The sequence below is a fragment of the Microcebus murinus genome, chromosome 5, assembly GCF_040939455.1.
Source record: "Microcebus murinus isolate Inina chromosome 5, M.murinus_Inina_mat1.0, whole genome shotgun sequence".
NCBI classification, from domain to species: domain Eukaryota; kingdom Metazoa; phylum Chordata; class Mammalia; order Primates; family Cheirogaleidae; genus Microcebus; species Microcebus murinus.
In genome coordinates this window covers 20216091-20238553 of record NC_134108.1, presented here as the reverse complement: position 1 = coordinate 20238553, position 22463 = coordinate 20216091, and the positions used below count along the sequence as shown (strand labels likewise).

The following is a 22463-nucleotide window of genomic DNA, read 5'->3' as shown; positions in this document are numbered from 1 at the left end:
ACTCCAAACAGGCTTTGGTCACTGCACCACCAAAACTCCTCTTATCGAGTTCACCACTGACCTCTGCATGGCCAGGCCCATTGCTCAGTTTCCAGTTCTAATTTTACCCACTTTAGCAGCATTTGATAGTTAATCATTCTTTCTCGAAACATTTTTTTTTTCACTTGACTTCCGGAACACCATTCTCTCTTGGTCTATCTCTTATCTTGCTGATCATGCCTTCTCATTCTCCTTTCCTGACTTTTCATCTTTCTGACCTCTGAACTTTGGTGTGTCCCTAGACTCAGACTTCAGACGTCTTGATTCTATCTGCATACCATGTGTATGCTGAAGATCTCCAAATGTACATCATCATCCCAGACTCATCTGACCAATTGCCTTTGTGGCAATTTGACAATTCCAAACTTAAAGTGTCCAAAATAGAATTACTCACCAGCAATCCTCCCCTCCCCACCCCAACTAATTTCTCAGATATTCTTCCCCAACTCAGAACAAGATTCTTTTCTTCTAGTTGCTCTGAATAAAATCAATTTTAAAAAATTAAAAAAAAATTTTTTCTGGTGTTTTTTTAAAGACAGTTATTTTTTGTAGAGATGGGGTCTTGATATGTTGCCCAGGCTAATCTTGAACTTCTGGCCTCAAGCACTCCGGCTGCCTCAGCCTCCCACAGTGCTGAGATTATAGGAGTGAGCCAGCACACCCAGCCTGCTCTGAGTAAAATCCTTTACTTACCTTTGGCTCTTCTTTCTCTCTCATGGCTATATCCAATTAATCAGCAAGTCTTGTCAGTCTCTCCCTAGAAACATATCCAGAACCTGACCACTTCTCACCAGCTTTACTGCTATGGCTTTGTATTAGTCAGGGTTCACCAGGGAAATAGAATAAATGCATATATTAATAGACAGGTAGATATCTATCTCTATATAGAGAAATCTAATATATATACTGTAAGGAATTGGCTCATACAATTACAGAGACTAAGAAGCCCCCAGGTCAGTGGACAGCAAGCTGGAGACCCAGAAGAGCTAATGGCATAGTTCTAGTTTGATTCTGAAGCCTGAGAAGCAGAAGAGCCAATGGTGTCTGAGTCTAGGCTGAGTCCATGGTCAAAGGCAGGAGAAGACTAATGTTTCATTTCAGAGACAGTGAAGCAGAGATAGCTTACTTACTCAGCCTTTTTGTTCCTTTCAGGCCTCTAGTGAATGACCACACCTCTCTCCTCCAATCAGAGGGGCCATCTGCTTTACTCAGATTTAAATGTTAATCTCATCAGGAAACACCCTCACATACACACCCAGAATAACAGTTAACTGAATATCTGGGCAGCTCATGACCCAGTCAAGTTGACACATCTAATTAATCATCCCAGCTTCCTAACTTGTTCATCTGCTTTTACCTTTGTCCCTTGATCTATCCTCAACGTAACTGGATTTTTTTTAAAGCCTCATTATTTAGCTCTCCTGCTAAAAATTCTTCAACCTTCTCATCTCAATGTGAAATTAACATTGGATTATTATGACCACCAAGGCCCCACATGCTGTGTTCCCGCTCCTAACCCCACTGCTGTCACTCTTCCCCCACTCTTCCTGTTCTGCTCACACTGACATTTCAGGGTCTTTAGATCTGCAGATCCTTAGGCTCAAAATGGTCTTAATCTGAATATCCACCTTGTTTCCTCCCTCAATGACTTCTTATCTTAGAGCCTTGCAATAATCCCATTTTTAAAAACGTAGCACCCCATCCCTCTTACTTTCTTATACAATTGACTGTATTTTTTAGAACAGTTTTAGATTTGCAGAAAAATTGCTAAGGTACTACAAAGAGTTCCTATAAATTCCATTCCCAGGTTTCTCTATTCTACCATCTTACACTAGTATGATACACTCATCACAACTAATATACCAATCTTGATACTTATTAATAATGAAAGTCCATACTTTATTTGGATTTCCTTAGGTTGTACCTAATGTCCTGTTTATATCCCAGGATCCCATCCAAAATACACCTTACATTCCATTTTCATGTGGCAGTTCTAAGCTGTGACAGTTTTTCAGACTTTCCTTGTTCTTGATGACCTTGACAGCTTTGAGAAATACTGGTCAGTTATGTCCCACTATTGAAATTTGTTTGATATTTTTCTCAAGATAACGGGTTATGAGTTTTGGGGGGGAAGACCACAAAGGTAACATTGCCATTTTCCTTACATCATATCGAGAGTACATGTCATCAATATGATTCATGACTGTCATGTTGACCTTGAGCACCTGGCTGGGGTATTGTCTGTCAGTTTATAAAGCCACTCTTTCCCCCTCCTTTTCATATTGTACTTTTCTGGAAGAAGTCACTATGCATAGTCCACACTTACAAAGGGTCTAGAGTTATTCTTCTCTTCCTTGAGGGTGAGGTATCTACATAAATTATTTGAAATTCTTCCTCATGAGAGATTTGTCTTTTTCCCCCATTTATTGATTGAGACAGAGTCTCACTCTGTTGCCCAGGCTAGAGTGCCGTGGCGTCAGCCTAGCTCACAGCAACCTCAAACTACTGGGCTCAAGCAATCCTCCTGCCTCGGCCTTTTGTAGCTGGGACTATAGGCATGCGCCACCATGCCCAGCTAAATTTTTCTATATATTTTTAATTGGTCAATTAATTTCCTTCTATTTTTGGTAGAGACGGGGTCTCGCTCTTGCTCAGGCTGGTTTCGAACTCCTCACCTTGAGCGATCCTCCCCGGCCTCGGCCTCCCAGAGTGCTAGGATTACAGGCATGAGCCACCACGCCCGGCCTTCCCCCATTCATTTATTCATTTATTCAATCATTCATTTGTATCACTATGGACTCACGAGTATTTTTTGCTTTGGGTTGCAATCTAACACTATTTTATTTACTTTGTATTTGCTTGAATTGTTCCAGCTTTGGCCACTGGAAGCTCTTTCAGTTGGTTCCTGTGTTTTTGACATTCCCCCTTCAATGCAGGATTTGTTTTTTCTTTTTTCTTTTTCTTTTTTGAGCACTTCCTTACTTTTAAGCCTCAGCCTTGCTTTTTAGGCACTTCACCGCCACCTCGCATAAGGCACACCTTGTGTGTTGAACTGTCCCCGCTGCACGCAGGGACAGTGAGGGCAGGGTCTGGGCCACAGGACTTCTGCCCACGGTATTATTCTCAGTGCTTAAGTGACGCTCAGCAGGTGTTCAGTGAATGAACGCACCGGGCAGGCGCTGGGGCTGATTTGAGGGGTTGGCCCGGGTGGGCTCCGGGACGGCGGGGCCAGCCTCAGGGTGACCCCTGCCTCCTTGCTCTGCGCCTCGCGGGTCCCCGCCGGGGCGGGGTGGGCCGCAGCCACACCCACGCTGAGCACCGGCCTCGCGCGTCTCGCCGCGCCGGACTGCAAATGTCACCAGCGCGGCGGGGATTCCGGGGGAAAGTCCCGCGCTCCGGCTCCGGGGACCACAGGGCGAACGGAAGAAGTGCCTCGGGCGACAGGCACCCCTCGACGCCGGCCTGTGGGGGCGCGCGGCACACGCTAACGCGCGGCCCGGGTTCCGGGCAGTCGGGAGCGCTCCGACTCGCTGGGCGGGAACCAGCGCGTGGGGAGCCTGCGGCCACCGCGCCCCAGCGCCGTCACCCCAGGGCGGGGCCCGGTCCCCAGCTGTGAGCGCTTCCGAAGCGGCGGGGGCTGGGCCGGCGGCGCCCAGATGCGGCGGTGGCGGCGGCGCGGAGCTCGGGCGGCCGCGGAGGAGCCCAGCCTCGGCCGTGGGAGCCGCCGGGAGTCGCGCGACAAGTGTCCGTCCCCATCGCGGCGCCAGCGCGGGCCCGGCGCCCGGGCAGGAGAGGGGCTTCTCGGTTCGCACGCTCGCTCCGGGTCCTGGTTCGTTTCCTCTCCTTGGGTCCTCTCGCATCTTCGCAACTCCTCGCAGAGCAAGGGCGCGCCCCGCTGGCTGTGCGGGACGGGGGTCGGGGACCTGCGGGGTGTGCCCCGGGAGGGACTCTCGCAAGCTCGGGCTCCCGGGCTGTGCCTTAGGTGGGGATTCCGATCTGGCCCGGGTCCTCACGCCGCCTCTGGGCACCTTGGGGAACACAGCATTGGGCTTCTCCTGTAGAGCGGAATGATTTATTACCTTTAATTTCAGGGGGCGAGGGGCTGAGGGCTTAGGGCTTCATAGGACTTATTTCAGAGATACCTGTTGATCGGCTGCCAGGCTAATGTATCCACCTGAGACAACTTTAGTTTTAAGTCGAAAGGCTTAAAACAGTGTTGTTTTAATCGGTGGGGACGTTGTTTCGGTTCGATCACCTCTCCACTTCCTATTAGGGTGCACTTTCTCAAAAACACAGAATGAGTACTTCTGGACTTGAACTTGACAGTGTGACTCAGGAGCGGGGCCAAACGTAGAAGCCAGGCCGTACGGAGAAACGGACACCGCCTCGAGTTCCTTCCTAGTCCCCATCAGACTTTGTTTTAGAAGAATGGGGACCAGAAGTCCTGGCAATGCCCGGGAGAACCACACGGTCCGCAGGGGGAATTCTCTCTTTTTCTAGACTGTGCTGACACCAGCTGGGATCTGTATTACTTCCTGTGGTTCTCACGCACTTGTTTAAGACGTTTCTCAGCAGAGGGAGGAGTTGTTATTTCCACACGGGTATCCAAAAATGAGTCACAGAGCTGCTCTCTTAATTGCGCGACTTTGTTAATGAACTTTTGAGATGTGAAGTTTGCTCTGTCTCTCTTTAAAATGAGACTCTGGATGTGAAATGCCAGCCTGCTAAACTGGGGCAGGGTGGTGTGTGAAGCAACAATTCAAGTTTTCAGTTTCCTAAAGCGCCTGATGGTACAACTACATACCAGCCAGGGTCACTGGGCTGATCTAAGATAAACATTAAAATCATGTGCTTTGCAGCGGAAACCCAAGAGAAAATTAATTTCAATATCAATAATCATTTTTGCTATTATTTTCAGCGTATGATAAAATATGTCATTTTATGTAGTGATCATAACTCACCCTGAAATCCAAATGTTTGGGGCAGTTTTTCTTCACTAAATTAGTGTTAAAACCACATGAAAATTTTTGAAGCCGGTGGTGCTAGTGGGAGTGGAGAAATTAAAATGTTGAAGCTGACAGGTCCCATTGCAGTGGGGAGCAGCCCTTAGGAAGAGACTGTACCCTGTCTCAACACGCAGCCGGGATGGGAGCAACGTCTGGATCGGAGCTGAGTTGAGGTGAGGTCAACCCCAGCCAACAGCTACCAGGCACCTTCTGTGCCAGCCTCTTCCCACAGCTCTGGCTATACAGCTGTGGATCCTACCTGCAAGGGCCTTAAAGACTAGTGAGAAAGGCCAGCAAATCCACTGGAAAATCTAATATAATGAGATGGATGCTAGGGTAAATGTATGTCCAGAGTGGAGTCTCTGACCCAATATGACTGATGTTTCTGCAGATCTGGGATTTGGAATGGACCGATAGATCATTGCTGGAAGAAGGAGGAAGGTTTTGAGTTTAGTCATCTACTCATCTTTGTAGGAAGCCTATTCTTCATTCAACAGGTGATTTAAAAATATGTTAATTAGGAAGGCACGGATTTTTTAAAGCACTTGAATTAACCATATTTCATATTATTTAATAACCATTATTTAATAACCATGTGAAAATCAGCCTACCTCTTATCACCCCTAGATAATCACAGGCATTTTTAACTATTTTACCTTTTAACTATATACCTTTTAAAAATAGTGTGACTAATTAATAATTTGTAACTTTATAACACCATATGGAAGCAACTTTCTGATCACTGTTTTTATAGTTCGAGCTATCTTTTTAAACACATTATAGCTGCGTGAGTCAAAATGAGTAAATCACAGTTTACTGTTGGGAGTGAAATCTGCTGAAGTGCTTTTGGACTTGAAGCCAGAGTATATTAAGAGTATATTCTCGAGGGCAGGAGTTCAAAACCAGCCTGAGCAAGAGCGAGACCCCGTCTCTACTATAAATAGAAAGAAATTAATTGGCCAACTAATATATATAGAAAAAATTAGCCAGGCATGGTGGCACATGCCTATAGTCCCAGCTATTCTGGAGGCTGAGGCAGGAGGATTGCTTGAGCCCAGGAGTTGGAGGTTGCTGTGAGCTAGGCTGATGCCACGGCGCTCACTCTAGCCCGGGCAACAGAGTGAGACTCTGTCTTCTGTCTCAAAAAAAGAAAAAGAAAAAGAAAGAGTTTATTAAGCCAGAGTATATTTCCCTAATTCTCTAAGATATCTGACTAGTAAAGGAAATAATACTCAATTGGAGACAACTTTCCCTTAATTTCCATACTTTATTTCTTGAGAGCCCCAAACTTACTATTTCTATAAGAAAGAAAGGATCTAGTATGCTGTTCATCATTGTACTCCCTGAACTTGGCACAGGCTTGGTTCATGAGTGTTAGGAAGTATTTATTGATTAAATAATGAACCTTAATGTGGGAGGAGGAACTGTCAGGCATTTGGAGGGGTGGGCGACCCAGTAGAAGGGACAGCATTTACAGAGAAGTGAAACAGCACTGTGTGGTCAGGAAGCTCCAGCCTGTGTAGTGTGCGCACAGAGTGAGGGCTGGGCAGGGGTCTGGACAGACAGGCAGAGCCAGTTCATAAAGGCCCATGGGCCAGGTAGGAGCTGTGGGTTTATCCTATGGAGGCCTTTGAGCAAGTGAATGATATTGTCAGAGATATGTTAAAAGAACAACAAAAACAAAACAGAATTTAAAAAACTTAGAATACATTAGATGAGAGTGACATTGGCCTTAAAAATCACCATGGAGATTATTGGAATATTTGAGATGAACCATTAAAGAAGTCTTGAATGGAACAGTGACAGAGAGGTATGGAAAAGAGGAAAGGAGCTGATAGATTTTTTTTTCCTTTTAGCAAGGCCCATCACTTCCAAACAGATGTTTAATAGACAGAACCCAGTCACATTTGTATTTAGAAGTGGGCAATGAGGAAGCGGAAAGAGTTTAAGATGACTCTCATATTTCTAGTTAGTGACTAGGATAAGAATATCCTATTAAGTGGAAGAGTAGGTTTGGGCTAAAGGATGCTGAGGAGCTTGCACAATACTTGAAACATAATCAGTGTTCATTAAAATGGGCCGGGCATGGTGGCTCACGCCTGTAATCCTAGCACTCTGGGAGGCCGAGGCGGGTGGATCACTCAAGGTCAGGAGTTCGAAACCAGCCTGAGCAAGAGTGAGACGCCATCTCTATCATAAATAGTAAGAAATTAATTGGCCAACTAAAAATATATATATAGAAAAATTAGCCAGGCATGGTGGCACATACCTATAGTCCCAGCTACTCGGGAGGCTGAGGCAGAAGGATCCCTTGAGCCCCGGAGTTTGAGGTTGCTGTGAGCTAGGCAGGCGCCATGGCACTCTAGCCCAGGGAACAAAGTGAGACTCTGTCTTAAAAAAAAAATTTTTTTTCCAATGAATAATAATAGCTAAAATTTCTTGAGTGCCTGTTATGTGCCAGGCACTAGCCTAGGGTCATTATGTGGATTAAGCCTTTTTATTCCTCACTGCAATCCTGTAAGACATGTACTCTAATTAACTACTTTGATAGGTGAAGAAAGTGCAGTGTTAGCAATTGACAGAGCCAGGAATCGATCCCAAGCACCTGGCTCTAGAGCTTACATTCAGAACCACTCTGCTATGATATACTGTTTCAGTAAATGAATGAATGGTGTCTTGGACTTTGTGGTAAATTCGAGTTAGAGTAGACTCAATACATAGGATGAGCCCCACTAGTGGCCCTACTGTGTGCTGCATGACACCCCGTTCTTCTACCTTCACTCCAAGAGATACCTGATTTGATCTAGGAATAAGCCTAGACCAATAAGACATTTTCTCCTGGGAATTTAAACATTTCAATGCAGACTCATAGTGTCTGAAGGTTCCCAGAACTTCAACCATTGCATTTGCAGGGCTGCCTTGGTTACCACCCTTCCTAAGCACTGAATGCTTAGCTCTCTGTGTTTCTTAGATGAACTCAATGCTGTTGCCAAGATCTTCCCTACAGAAGCAGAAAGGTTGGCAAGTGGAGGGATTAATCTGCAAAGCAGGGTCAGACTGTGGAAAAATCACTAACAAATGCAGGCAATTACAGAACAACTCCAGGTCTTACATTCTTGGCTTGCGGTGGGCCTTCTTGGGCCTATTTTGTTCTGGTTTTACCCTGAGCAGATGCCTTCCCTGCCTCTAACTTCCAGAATCTTATTAAGTCAACTTGATCCTCCTGTGTCCTCTGTCCTCTTGATTTTAGCTTGGCAAAATGATTCAAGTACCTTGGGTTCAGATCTTCCTTTCTGTTTGGAGAAAGATCCACATAAATCCATCCAGATAGATTCCTTTGGTCCTGACAAAGATATTTTAACCAACAACCATGTGTTCCCCCAACCCCAAATCTAATTTCAACTCTTAACTATTCTCACTGTTTGATGATTCATCACAGCCTGATTTGGATTAAATCTTCAGATTTATTGAGAAATCCTGATATTTATAGTTGTCTGTTCGATGAGAGCAACATGAAGCCTTCCAGGGTGATCCAGTCCATGCCTTTACCTGTTAGTCTGAATTCCTATACGCCTGTCTGTAATTCATTCGGTGCTCACACGACAAGAAAGGGAAGGGTTTTGGTTAACATTTCATGTGGGTTTGTCTTGCCTCTTCAATACAACCGTGGTTTCCCTGAGAGCAGAGAATTGCTAGAGTTGAGGGCTCTGTTCATTTGTCTCTTAGGTACCTCCCAGTTGTAACCATTCTGTGACATTTGCTGGTAATAAAACCATCAGTCATTTGTTGGCCACTCTTTATGAGTCTATGAATACCACATATTATTTGTGTGTCTCATTCAAGTTTTTTGTAAGACTTCATAATTTGGTAATTTTTAGTATGAATTAGAGTTTTAGAATTGTTAATTCTCAATTATTCTCCCTGTGCTAATTAATTATATTTTTTAATTAATTTTGTGGGTTTTTTTTTATTTTTAGTGGATCAGGGTAATCTAGAAAATACTAAGTCTCCTAGAAAAGTATTTCCCATTTTGTATATGGGAAACTGTTTTACTTGTTTCCCTGTTCAAAGATATAGAGTGATGTTCCCTTACTCCTTGCATAACTTATTGGGTAATAATGTGAATTTCAGCTGTTCAGAATAGTGGAAATTGCTCTCTTGCTATCTTCACATGGAAACAGAGTGAATAAGCATTGTTCTGCCTTCTGTTTCAGTTTTAGGATTGCAGCAATGCGTATCTCTTCTCATGGTTTCATTTCTAGTTCTCTATTATGGACCTCATTATGTTGATTAATGACACAAATCTGTTGATTTGAGATAAAGTAGGACACAGTGTGTAAGCTTGAATTCTATAATTTTACTACATTTTCCACCTCCTCCTCCTCTCTTCCCTGATTACTGTGTGGTAAACCAGCATATAATGATGTTTAGTTGACAATATGATTTAGCTCCTTATTATTTAAAAAGTACTCATGTATATTATTCATTTTAATTCTCATAAGAGTCTGGAAGAACAGAAATAATGAGTATTATTATTATTGTTATTGTCGCCCATATTCACATTTCCTAGATGAGGACGGAAACACTTGGAGTGATTAAGTGACCCCCACAGGTTTGCCCATGGAGTCAGGTGCAGAGGCCTGCTGCATTCTGCTGTCAGTAGTTGTCTGAAAGGGGCAAGTTCGGTGTCTTAGGCCAATTCCCAGGAAATAGACTCTGAGATGTGCATACAGGAAGTTTTTATTGGGAAGTGTCCTAGGGACAGCATATGGAGAGGGGAGAGAAAGAGAGAGAGAGAGAGAGAGAGAGAGAGAGAGAGAGAGAGAGAGAGAGAGAGAGAGAGAAACAGGATTTCACAGAGGGAGAAATTGAACTGCAGTACAACAGCAGCCTCAAGACAAAGAACTTTGGAGCTGGGGTGGTCCTTCAGAACTGCTCTGCCCCGCTAAGGCAAGGGGGCTGGGCATCTATACTGCCCACATCAGCTAGTCACTGGATATGGGCAGTAACTCTTTTCAGTCAAGGGCATTTTCTGGAGCTATGAGCCTTTGGTAGCAAACCTCTCCAGCACCTGGGGGAGAGGGCCTTGATCCAGAAGAAGACCTGGACACTACGTCATCTCCTATATGTGCATCCAAGAGTTCATTCTCCTCTGCCATGGCCTGGCTTGGGTTTCTCTGACACAGAACACCACCCTGCAGAGTGGAGCCCAGAAAGTTGGCATTTTGTCCAAGGCCCTTAAGGATTTAGCACAGCTGACTAGACAGCAAGAAGACAGGGGAGCCTTGACTCTGGGAAGACTAGGGGCACAGAGGAAGAATCAGAAGAGGGCGGGCCGTGGTGAGTGCAGTAGTGCTGCCTGAGGAATAGGGCTGAACTCTGGCATCCATGGCTAAAACACAACCCGTGGCTGTCCAGACCCAGAACAAAAGCAGAACACATACTAGTCCTTGCTATAACTCTAGGCTTTCGCATTGTTTGATGTTAAACAATTTTTCTTAAGCTATAGTTTCTTTCTTTGTCTCTCTCTGCCCAATCACTCTTTCTTTTAAGCCCTTGAAAGGCCCCTAACCAATCCAGTGAATCTCAGTGTGTAGCCTGTAGATTATACGCATCAGAATTCTGGAGGATATTTAAAAAAAAAAAAAAAAACAACAAAAATAAAAGAGAACAAAAAGCCCAGGGCCACATTCTAGATCTATTAGAACAGAATGCAGGAATAGAGCTCATGAGTCAACATTTTCAACACATCTTTCCCAGATGATTTAGATACGTATCATATAATTTGGGGAAACATTGTCCTAAACCATTATGCCCTTGAAGGTGACCGAGCCTATTGGGATTTTTCAGATTACCAAGAAGCCATGGGAACCATGGGACAACAAAGGACCACCTGAGGCTTAGTCCAAGCAGGCTTGGTATAGTGGGAGCCCTCTCTTGTTTTTATTTAAATCCCAAGAGAGAACACCGCCCAAATTCCTCGGCTGGCTTCTGACCAAGATTGCTGGAGAGAGGTCTCTGGCTTGTCCTTGTACTGTCTAAGACAGAGAGTGAGAGATGCCAAAGTCGTAGATGGAGGAGGGCAAATTGGTGTACTTAATAGGAATCAGTAAACTTTCTAGGGGAATAATAAGGTTTTAGAAAATCTTATGCCAGATGAAGCTTTGAGGTGCTATCATAAAACTTTAACGATCATCTAATAGGATGAGAATAACTTTGGTAAGAAGGTTACATATTCATAAATGCAAGAAAATATATGATCTGATTCATAGAAATAGGCAATAATTTTTCTCGTCATGGGGAAAATCACTTTTAGGCTTACCAATTTTGAGTCAGGTCCTTGCAGGAATTATTAGTCACCTAAAGAATAATCTGATAAATTCCTAGGACATCTTGATGTTTTATTCACTCCTGCAACGTCAGATTGCTGTGGTTCCTACACCTTCTGTGCTTTGTACCTTCACTCAGGTTTTCTGTGCCTGGGTTCCCTTTCCTTTCTCCCTGCTGAGCTAATTCCTGCGAAACCATTTAGAATCAGCTCGGACACCACCTTCTCTATAAAGCCTTCCCTTCCCTTCACCCAGATTGAGTTCGGCATCCTCCACTGAGCTCTCACTGAGCGGCCATACATTCCTGTATCATTGCATTTATCATCATTATTCTCCCTGCCAGCCTGTGAGGGCAAGGACTTTTTCGTCTTTTGTACAAGAGACCTAGACTCATCAAGAATGACTGAAAAAAGTAACCATTCTGGGAAGCATACTTATTCAAAAAATATTTATTAAGGCTGTCCTATATGCTGGATGCTCTGAGGTATATTGCAAACACAGCAGGTACAGGCCTGACCCCATGGAGCTTAGGGGCCAGAAGAGAAGATAAAGAATTAAGAGTAGAATATGTTATAAAATAATTAGCAATAGAGTATGGTGAGTATTAGGGAAAAGGAAGTACTGGAAAGTATGACATTATAGAGCTGGAAATCCAGCCTAGTCTAAGATCAAAGAATGTGTCCCATTCTCATGAAACATAATTTATATCAAAATAGAACTTATGAAACTGGCTTTAGTTACAAGGCAGGGGCCACTTTTTAACAAAAAAGGAAAACCTTTTGGTCTATCGAAGTCAAAATTAACCAATCCCTCTGTGTGTGTGTGTGTGTGTGTGTGTGTGTGTGTGTGTCCGGTATGTGAGCACACATGCTGGCAAACAGATGACAAGAGAATGACTCCATTTTTTTTTTTTTACCTTAAGAAACTCATAAACTCCATCATTTAATGAGTAAAACAAGAGAGCAAGGGACAGAGAAGGAATTTTCTGTGTGTCTCATTGAATGTGCCATTGTTAGAAAGAAGTTAATTTGTTAATATTTTAATGTGTGACATACAGTGGAAGAAAATAATCACCAAGCTCTGAAAATCATGAACTTATCTTATAGATTTTTAAAAGTTAATTTTAAGGATCTCAATATCATGGCCTACGAGTGTGACAGACTTGTCTTTGGGTTTTGTTGTAGGAGACAGTGAGCGAAACTCATTTCCTCAGAGGTCTGTCTGTGTCTCTTCAGTTCTCATCTTCCCAGTTCACCCAACGCTTGGGTGAAGAGGTCACAGCCCTGGTGTTGCAATTTGCAGCTCCACCCAGCTGAGCAGCTCATGCGGGTCCTTTTCTCCTTTTCTCCTTTTCTGGCCAGTTCTTGTTCTCTTATTTTTTTGTGTGTGCTTGCTTAATTCTCCCCATAAATTGTAAGCTTAGGGCAGGGAGTGTGACTTCTTGATTTTTTAAAACCTTAAATCTTTGCAGCTCTTCTGCTGCAATGTATTTACATTTATTATATTAAATAAGTAAATGACCTTAAGTTTAACATCAGAATCAACAGGCAAATCTTGGGTCGAGAAAGTAATCTGATTGGTTCTCTAGTAAAAACCTATTTATTGTTTAACCTGACGTCACAAAAGGAAATATGCCAAATGGTAACATGGGCATATTTAATCTCTGAATACTTTAATTAAGAATGCCACCCATTTGGCTGATTGCAGGAAAGGAAAGATTAAGTCACCATGAAGCAGCACTTACTAGATGGAGGTCTGTAATGTTATGCTGTGTCCCATTTAAGTCAACTTGAACACATCCTCACCTTCCAGCATCTTGTCAACACTGATACCAAAACATGGAATTAAAAACCATAATACAAGTGAAAATATAGCTCAGGCTTGAAGTATGACTTTAAGTGAATGGACATGTGATGTCCCATGATGACTATTTGCCATGTAGTCTCACATCTTTCCTCCCATCCTTTGGCATAGTCCTTGGTTTATTTCAAGTATAACTTAATTTATGTCTAATTTTTTGTTATATTTTTACTGTGAATATTATATAAACAGAGCATATGAATGGTAAGGAAATAATTGTTCTTACACTTTCTATTTTGTATAGATTGAACTTGATTCACTGCTGAAGTGTAGGTAATGCGTTTAATCACTGCGAATCCAGTTGAACACTTTATTAATTGTAAATTAGTTCCATTTTATATTTCCATTAAAAATTTGCATTTTTAATACAAAGCTATGGTAGTGAAATAGAATGTTTTCTTTTTGAAAATGGTCTCTTTAGAAGATAAAACTTATTCTTTAAGGAATCAAATTTATAATAGTATCACTTCATCTGAAAAGATTAACAGTTGGTAGAGGAAAATCCTGTTTAGTTAGCTTTTTTTTTTTTTTTTGGTGTTTAATTGGAAGTTTCTTGAGTTATTAACTTCCCTTTGCAAAAGCTTCAAGTGCTAGCGACATTTCTCCATTTTGTTGACATCCAGATACCTGCACCCACATCTGCTAACAGCAGTATAAACACAACAGATATTTTCATTTTCATTCTTTCTATCTAGTCCTAGTAACTAAAGCACAGACAAACCTTGTGTCTGATCTATTTCCTCAATTTTGGCTAAGTTAGTAAGTTTACACTAGTATCTTATTTTAAATTTATATTTGTTTGGTAAATAACAAATAATGAATATCATTTCATTTCTATATATTTTGCCCAGTATTTTATTGTCATGTTACTTTCTTACCAGTTGGGATTGTCTCTTCACACAATAGTGATTGTTATATCTATATAATGTCTATTTTGGTGCAAATATTTTCTTTGAATCTCTTAATATATTATTATTTTTTTTTGCACAGAGATTTCAAACTTTATATAGTCAAATTTGGTTATATTTTTCTTTGAGATTTTTTCCACAGCCTCAAATCTTATAGAAAGTTATCATTTCCCCAAAGTACTGATATTCAGCTTTATTTCCTATTAGTGTTTCTGTTACTGATTTTTCATTTTTTTGTTTTTTATTGTTTTTTTTTTTTGAGACAGAGTCTCACTTTGTTGCCTAGGCTAGAGTGAGTGCCGTGGCGTCAGCCTAGCTCACAGCAACCTCAAACTCCTGGGCTCAAGCGGTCCTTCTGTCTCAGCCTCCCAAGTAGCTGGGACTACAGGCATGAGCCACCATGCCCGGCTAATTTTTTCTATATGTATATTAGTTGGCCAATTAGTTTCTTTCTATTTATAGTAGAGACGGGGTCTCGCTCTTGCTCAGGCTGGTTTCGAACTCCCTACCTCGAGCAATCCGCCCGCCTCGGCCTCCCAGAGAGCTAGGATTACAGTCGTGAGCCACCGCGCCCGGCCTTGATTTTTCATTTTTAATCCTTTGTCCTTGAGGCATATTGTGGAGTTTGTGTAAGGATTAGAGAGAATTAAATTTTTGCTAGCCAGTTGAAGTGAAATCTGTAAAGAGACATTAATGTGAGAAACAGAATTAAGCAGGCTAGATGGAGAGTTCCTGAAGAGTTCTTAGTCACCCCAAGCCAAAATTCACAGCAGTATACCTTTGATCAGTATTTTGGATTTCCAGAAAGATTGTTTTTGTTCTTATTTCTTTCTTTTTCTATTTTTTAGTTTTATCATACTTACATGTACATAATTAAAGAGTCAATTCATTCTATAAAACGTTTAGTGAAATAAGCCAGGCACAGAAAGACAAATAATGCATGTTCTCACTCATAGGTGGGAGCTAAAAAAGTTGATCTCATGGAGATAGAGAGTGGAATGACGATTACCAGAGGCCAGGAAGGGCAGCAGGTGGGATGAAGAGAGGTTTGTTAATGGGTACAAACATATATAGAGAAAAAAAATGAGTATTGGATAGCACAGTAGGGTGATTATTGTTAACAGTAATTTATTGAATATTTAAAACCAGCTAGAAGAAAATATTTGAAATGTTCAACACAAAGAAATGATACATGTTTGAAGTGATGGATATCCTAAATACCCTGATTTGATCGTTACATACTATATGCATGTATCAAAATGTCACATGTACCCCATAAATATGTACAATTAAGTATCAACTTAAAAAATGAAAAATGAGATCAATGTGGTGAGATAAAAAATATGACAGTCTGATGGAAAAAAGTCAGCTCCCTCTCTTCCTCATTTCCACCTCACCAAAGGCAACCACTTTCAGCCACTTCTGCTGATTCTTTGGTGTTTATCTTCTTATAATAACACACCCTTATTCCTGTTTCTTCATTCTTAAATTTCAGGCATTATCTATTGAATTCTCCATGTGGAAAAATGCAGCTGCTTTTTATTTCTTTCTGCACAAGACACACGCCCTTCCTGTCCTCTCATGCCTCCAATACAACTGAATCATAATTTAAGTCAAATCAATATTCAGTTATTGCATTTTTATGATTACAAAAATGCTCATCACAGCTGAGCCATGTATTGTGCCATGATTACTTTCTTGTAACTATACAATATTCTTTTGCTTGCCTGGAAGTTAATTATCTAGAATTTTTTGTTAGCTTACTTTTTCTTTATACTTATAACCGATTCAACCTCAAATTGTCTAAATTTCCTTTCAAGAAATTTTGTCCCATCAGGAATTCTATCAGTTTCATCTTCCTGCAGAAATCTCTCCTGCAGTCTACTCACTTAATCCAGACAGTTGATCTTTTCAGTCAAGGCCACAGCTATTATCTTAGACTTTCCTCTGCCAGCATCCTGAGATGCCCTTGCCTCTCTCCTCTGTTGGACCTCATGTTAGGATTCTGTACTCTAAATATGTTTTGCTTCACTTTCTTGTTTTGCCAGAAAACATTCTCCAGTCACTTCTTGAGAAAGAACATGGGAAGTAAAAGTTTTTGAGACTTTGTGTATCTGAAAAGATCTTTATTCCCCCTTCACAGTTGACTGGTATCTTGACTAGGTATAGAATTCTGGGTTGGAAATACATTCTCCTCAAACATTTAAAGGCATCATTCCACTGTTTTTTTGTTTCCTGTGTTGCTGTTTATAAGTCCAAAGGCATTTTGACTCTGAATACTCTGTGCATGAACTGTTTTTCTCTCTTCTCCATCCCTATAAACATATAAGATGACCTCTCTCTGGAATTCCTATTATTTGGAATTTGAGTGTAAGGCACTAGACCTCTAAATTTGTTCACTCTATTTTTCACCTCTTTTTAATTTCTTTTTCCTTTATAGAAAAGGATCTTTCCATTTCCTGCCTTTAGGATATAGGTCAGTGTGCTGGAAAGTAGGCGAAGGAAGAGGGCTTGGAGGTCCAACATTTTGAGTGAAAACATTTACTTACTACTCCCTTTTTTCAGTTGGTACCTCTACCCAAGTCTAGATCTCTTTTACCCTGTTCACAGTCTAATCTGTCTACTCTCCTGCCAGGGTGGGACAGAAAATAGAGGATATTCCCACTTCTTAAGAAAGCTTCTAGCCAAATCCAATTTGTTGTTACCCTACCATCACCCCCTTTCCCATAGGTACTCAGCCTTTAATTCTGATTTCTGAGCCTTTGGGTATTTATTTTATGGTGTAACTTACTTAGGTTGCTTCTTGGCCTTCTCCACTATTAGCTGAGGATTCAACTTCCTTAAATCTTCTAGACCAGTTATCATTTATCCATTTGCTTTACAGCTTCCTCAATTGTGTTGCCACTCTCTTCTCTCCTTTTCTTTATTCTGATTGGCTTATGCCTTTTAGAAAGTTCCTTTAGTGGGACTGGGTATCTCCCCAAAGGAAAAGATGTCATTATATCAAAAACATACCTGCACTTATATGTTTATTGCAGCACAATTCACCAAAAGCAAAGATGTGGAATCAACCTAAGTGTCCACCAACTGATGAGTGTATAAAGAAAATGTGGTATGTATACATCATGGAATATGACTCAGCCATAAATAAGAGGGAAATAATGTCTTTTGCAGAAACTTGGTGGAACTGGAGGCCATTATCCTAAGTGAACTAACTCAGGAATGGAAAATCAAATATTGTACGTTTTCACTTGTAATTGGGAGCTGAACTATAGATATGCATGGTAATATAGAGTGGAATAATGGATGTTGGAGACTCTATCAGTGGGAGGGCAGGAGGGGGGTGAGGGATGAAAAATTACCTGTGTGGTACAATATATACTATTCAGGTGATGGATACATTAAAAACCTCACCACTATACAGTATGTCCATATGACAAAACTACAATTGTACCCTCTAATTATATTGAAATTTTAAAAAGAGTGTTCATTTAGTGGGGTTTTGAAAGGGAGCAAAAGTAATGTTCAATTGATCATTTTACCTAGAATATAGAAGGCATCTTTAAAAATACAAATGTGTTTTCTGGCTAGAATAGTATATGAAGCTCTTGGCACATATGAGTGGATATATTTACCAAAATAGCTATTTACTGCCTTAAAACATAGAGAATGGAACACAAGACTGGGATGTTTAGGTAGGAAAGTTTTTTTTTTTCACTTTTATTAATTTTATTTTTCTTTTCTTTTTATCTTTTTACTCAGAAGCATGTGATCTAGAGGTGGGAAAGTTTGAATTTGTATAGGGGATGAGGAAGAATAGGGACATCGCTAATTGTCATCAAAAAGGAAGGCAGGATAAGATGGCATGCCATGAGGGAGATTCTTTAAGTGAGGACACATTAAGGGCAGTAAGTAAAAAGTAAATTACTCAACTATCATTTACAAAGTGTACCAACATGAGTGAAAACGTAAGTGTTGTCTAAGAAAAGGCCTGCATTTGTTGAGAATTTATTCACTGTGTGTCAGGTACTGTGTAAATACCTCTTGAAGTTGATAGTTTTATTCTTCATATATATATATATATATATATATATATATATATATATATATTTTTTTTTTTTTTTTTTTTTTTTTTTTTTTTTGAGACAGAGTCTCACTTTGTTGCCCAGGCTACAGTGAGTGTCATGGTGTCAGCCTAGCTCACAGCAACCTCAATCTCCTGGGCTCAAGCAATCCTGCTGCCTTATCCTCCTGATATCTGGGACTACAGGCATGCACCACCATGCCCAGCTAATTTTTTCTATATATTTTTAGTTGGCCAATTAATTTCTTTCTGTTTTTCGTAGAGATTGGGGTCTCACTCTTGCTCAGGCTGGTTTCGAACTCCTGACCTTGAGCTATTCTCCCACCTCGGCCTCCTAGAGTATTAGGATTACAGGTGTGAGCCACTGTGGCCGGCCCAATAGTTTTATTCTAATTGGCTCAGAGCTGGGAGTCCAATACAGGTTCATCTGACTTTACACCCTTATTTAAACACTAAGCTATTATATCTTTGTGTCATAGTTGACACCTTTATGAAACCTTTGCTCTCTGATGGGTCAATATATTTTTTTCATGTACAATAATATTGAAAATATTGCATACAATTACCTTCAAGCTATGTATATAAAGTATATATGAAATATAAATACATTTCGTGTTTAGACTTGGATTACATCCCAAGATATCTCATTATGTATATGTAAATATTTAAAAATCTGAAAAAAATATGATATCCAGTACATTTCTGGTCCCAAGCATTTTGGATAAGGGATACTTAACTTGTAATAATAATTGATATAATACAGAATTGTCTTATATTAAAAGTGAAAAATTTCCATCATGGAATACAACTATATATAGTAACTATAAAGAATACAACTATACCTGTAATCCTAGCACTTTGGGAGGCCGAGGCGGGCGGATTGCTCAAGGTCAGGAGTTCGAAACCAGCCTAAGCGAGACCCCGTCTCTACCAAAAATAGAAATAAATTAATTGACCAACTAAAAAATATATATACAAAAAATTAGCCGGGCATGGTGGCGCATGCCTGTAGTCCCAGCTACTCGGGAGGCTGAGGCAGTAGGATTGCTGAGCCCCAGAGATTGAGGTTGCTGTGAGCCAGGCTGACGCCACGGCACTCACTCTAGCCTGGGCAACAAAGTGAGACTCTGTCTCAAAAAAAAAAAAAAAAAATTTGAACACCATATTTTAGGCTAAAAATAAAAAAAAAAAAAGAATACAACTATATATAGTAACTATAAAATAATATAAAAATATGATACATATTCTTCCAGGTTCTTTTATATTAATACAGTAGAAGGTTGTGATTACTTAAGAGACAGCATCCCAAAGAACTGATCCTGCCACTGTGAAATATATCCCATATCCCTGGTAAACCATAGGAGTTTTCTGGAGTTTCTTCTTTCCAGGAGCATCCCTCAGGGGGGCAGGACCAAGGGCACAAGTACAAGTCACACTGTACTTTCCACCAACAAAATTTTTGTGCAGATGAAATCAGGTTAAAAAAATACGGCGGTGGTGGCTTATGCCTGTAATCCTACCACTCTAGGAGGCTGAGGTGGGAGGATTGCTTGAGCTCAGGAGTTTGAGGTTGCAGTGAGCTAGGCTGATGCCACTGCACTCTACACAGGGTGACAGAGCGATACTCTGTCTCAAAAAAAAGGGGGGGCAACTTGGAAATAGAAGGGAAATTCTGTCCTTTCATGTTTAAGAATTTCTTGGTGGCTACCCCAATTCCACACATCCCAGAGACTGTGAATGAATCCTGAAGAGCCTAAGCCGGTCTAAGGATGGATATTTTCAAGACTTAGTGTTCGTAAAGTTAGTGGCTAGGTTTTCCTTTGGTAACAGAGTAACATTTTTAATTCATTGCACATCCATTGAACTTCTTCGTAAGTATCATGTTGAAAACTTGTTCAATATTTACTTCCTCAGCTTACTGATGGACTCTGAAGCTATTTTTTTTTTTGCATATGTAAAGGGGGCCAGATAATCATTTTTTTCTTGCTTGACATACGGAATCCTTCAAAGTAACCACCCTGTTTATCATCATCACTGAACATAGTTGCAGGCCGGAGGTTGTGCCAGGCTATGCACAACTGTGTCTTTCGTCACTGTGTTCCAAGCATTAGCAATGGCATATATGGCATCCTTCATGCTGAACTCCTTTCGGAAACCTTCCACACCCATGCTTCTGTTCACTGCTGCTAGCATGTTCAAGAAAGTATTTTTATATTTACTCCTGATTGATCTAAGGCTGCCCTGCACACATGGATGAATTAATGAAGTCATGTTAGGGGGAACGTACATGGCATAAACATTATTTTTGATAAGAATTTCAGCTGGAGGATGAGCAGAACAGATGTCAAGGAATAACAATATCTTGCAGTTGTGATTCGGTCTAGCTTCCTTGCAGTGAGCATGAGCCACTGGCACAAAGTGTTTGTGAAACCAATCAGAAAAGAAGTCCCCAGTGATTTATGCCTTTTTGTTAGCATAATAATGGACTAGTAAGACTTTTTTCCTTTGAAAACGGTGAGGATACAAGCTTTTGCCTGTCACAGCAAGTTTGCACTTACGCGTGCCTGCTGCATTAGCTCATCCCTGCGTAGTTATTCTGTCCTTGGCATCCTTAATTCCTGAAGGGGCTGTCTCATCAGCTGCAGTCAGTGTCTTTCTGGGACAACAATGCCAAGACAGTGATGTTTCATCAGCATTATGGACTTGTTCTTGTGTCAGACTTTCATCAGCAGTGACCTTGGCAGACTCATCAATGAATCTCTTTGCTGCTGTGTGATCAGCAGATGCTTCATCACCACAAATCTTGAAAAATTGAATGCTGTGTCTTTTCTTAAATTTCTGCAAGCAGTCTGTTGAATATTCCATTTCCTTCCATTTTCAATTCATTGCGACAGATCTTTGCTTGTTTCGTGATCAGGATACTGTTAAGTGGCATGGATTCACTTCAAGGCCTATGGTTCTACTCGTTCAATACAATTGAGATGGTCGATTTTAGCTTTATGCAGTGTTTTTCTCTTTTTTTAAAATTAACTTCTGTTTATCAGCATAGAACTACCGCTTATTCCTGTTTCTTCAGGTCATAATTAGTGTTCACTTATGATCATAGATGAGATGAGAAATAAACTGTTAGTAGTGCATTAGCAAATGCACTATTTATACAAATAGTTACTGAATCTATATTACTTATTTGAGGGAATTAAAATAACATGACTACATGACAACAGGTAGCACATATAGAGTGTTTACTCTCTGCCAGGTGCTGGTCTAAGAGCTTCACATGGCTTACCTCACATAAGCCATCCTAGGAGGTAGGGTTTTATACATAGGGAAGACCAGTTACAGAGAAGGTGGCTTATAAAGATATGTGATATAGCAGAGGCTTGAAAAGCACTCATCTGTTAGGAATTGCCCTCTCTAACTGCTGAGAATTCCCAAATAAGTAGGAAGTCCAGGCAAGGCCCAGTAGTGGCTGAGGTGGCATCTGAATGTGTCTCCATATGTCTGCCCAGGCTGAACACTTAGCCACTCTCCTATGCTACCCTGAGTAGATGTGGACTTCTCAGTAGATCCTACAACCCTGAAAAGAAGTATTCTGATTGGCTTTAATATTGCAAAGGGCTAGTAAGGCCATAATTAATTTCTGACATTCCTTAGAAACCTCGTTCCTTCCATCCCACTAAATTTTGTTCATTTTAGTGTGGTGGCAAGAAACTTCTCTGGTGCAATCTTTCAATTCAGAGGAAGGTGTGGGATGTGGCAACAGAGTCATGTTGATTGGGAAGTCCCACAGAGCCTGCCTGCTATTTATTTTGGTGATCTGAATGATAGACTTGTGATACACTTAAAACTATCCACCTCCATTTCAAAACTGGCTCTTCGAGTTCTCAAAACCTCTTATCAGACTGAAACTCAGCCAAGGTTTAAGCTATCTTTGTACTGTCCTGGGACTGACTGCCCAAGGACTCCTGTTCAACACAGTGAGTTAGCAAACAGCTTGCGCAGAGCCTCTTTGTGGATTCTGCTTGTATGTGAGATAATCTTTTTTTAGTTTCTTTTTACTTCCTTCTCACCCTAATTATGACCACAATCCTCAAAAGAAAAACAAAGGCTGCCTTCAAGCATGTGTAAAAAAACATGCTTTTTAAAATGTGTGCTTTTTAGATTAACTTTTGCATACAATAGGAATAGAATGTCATAAATGTATGCCAAATTAAAATCAAGATATATAATATAGGCC

At 40.9% G+C, this 22463-nt stretch overlaps 1 protein-coding gene across 6 annotated transcripts in view; it reads left to right on the top strand.

Annotated features, from left to right (window-relative positions):
- The window catches only part of STX11 (syntaxin 11), a 37405-nt gene that overhangs the window by 5774 nt on the left and 9168 nt on the right, over nucleotides 1–22463 (top strand). Inside the window, exons 1-2 of one of the 6 annotated variants that reach the window (XM_012756806.3) lie at nucleotides 3733–3868; nucleotides 5437–5542. The exons of 3 other annotated variants lie outside the window; for them this stretch is intronic. The gene's annotated coding sequence lies outside the window, so the exon portion shown is untranslated. Of the gene's footprint in view, nucleotides 1–3732; nucleotides 3869–5436; nucleotides 5543–17180; nucleotides 17255–22463 lie in introns of those variants that run through there. 2 more of the 6 variants (XM_012756808.3, XM_012756804.2) reach the window with 2 other exon arrangements.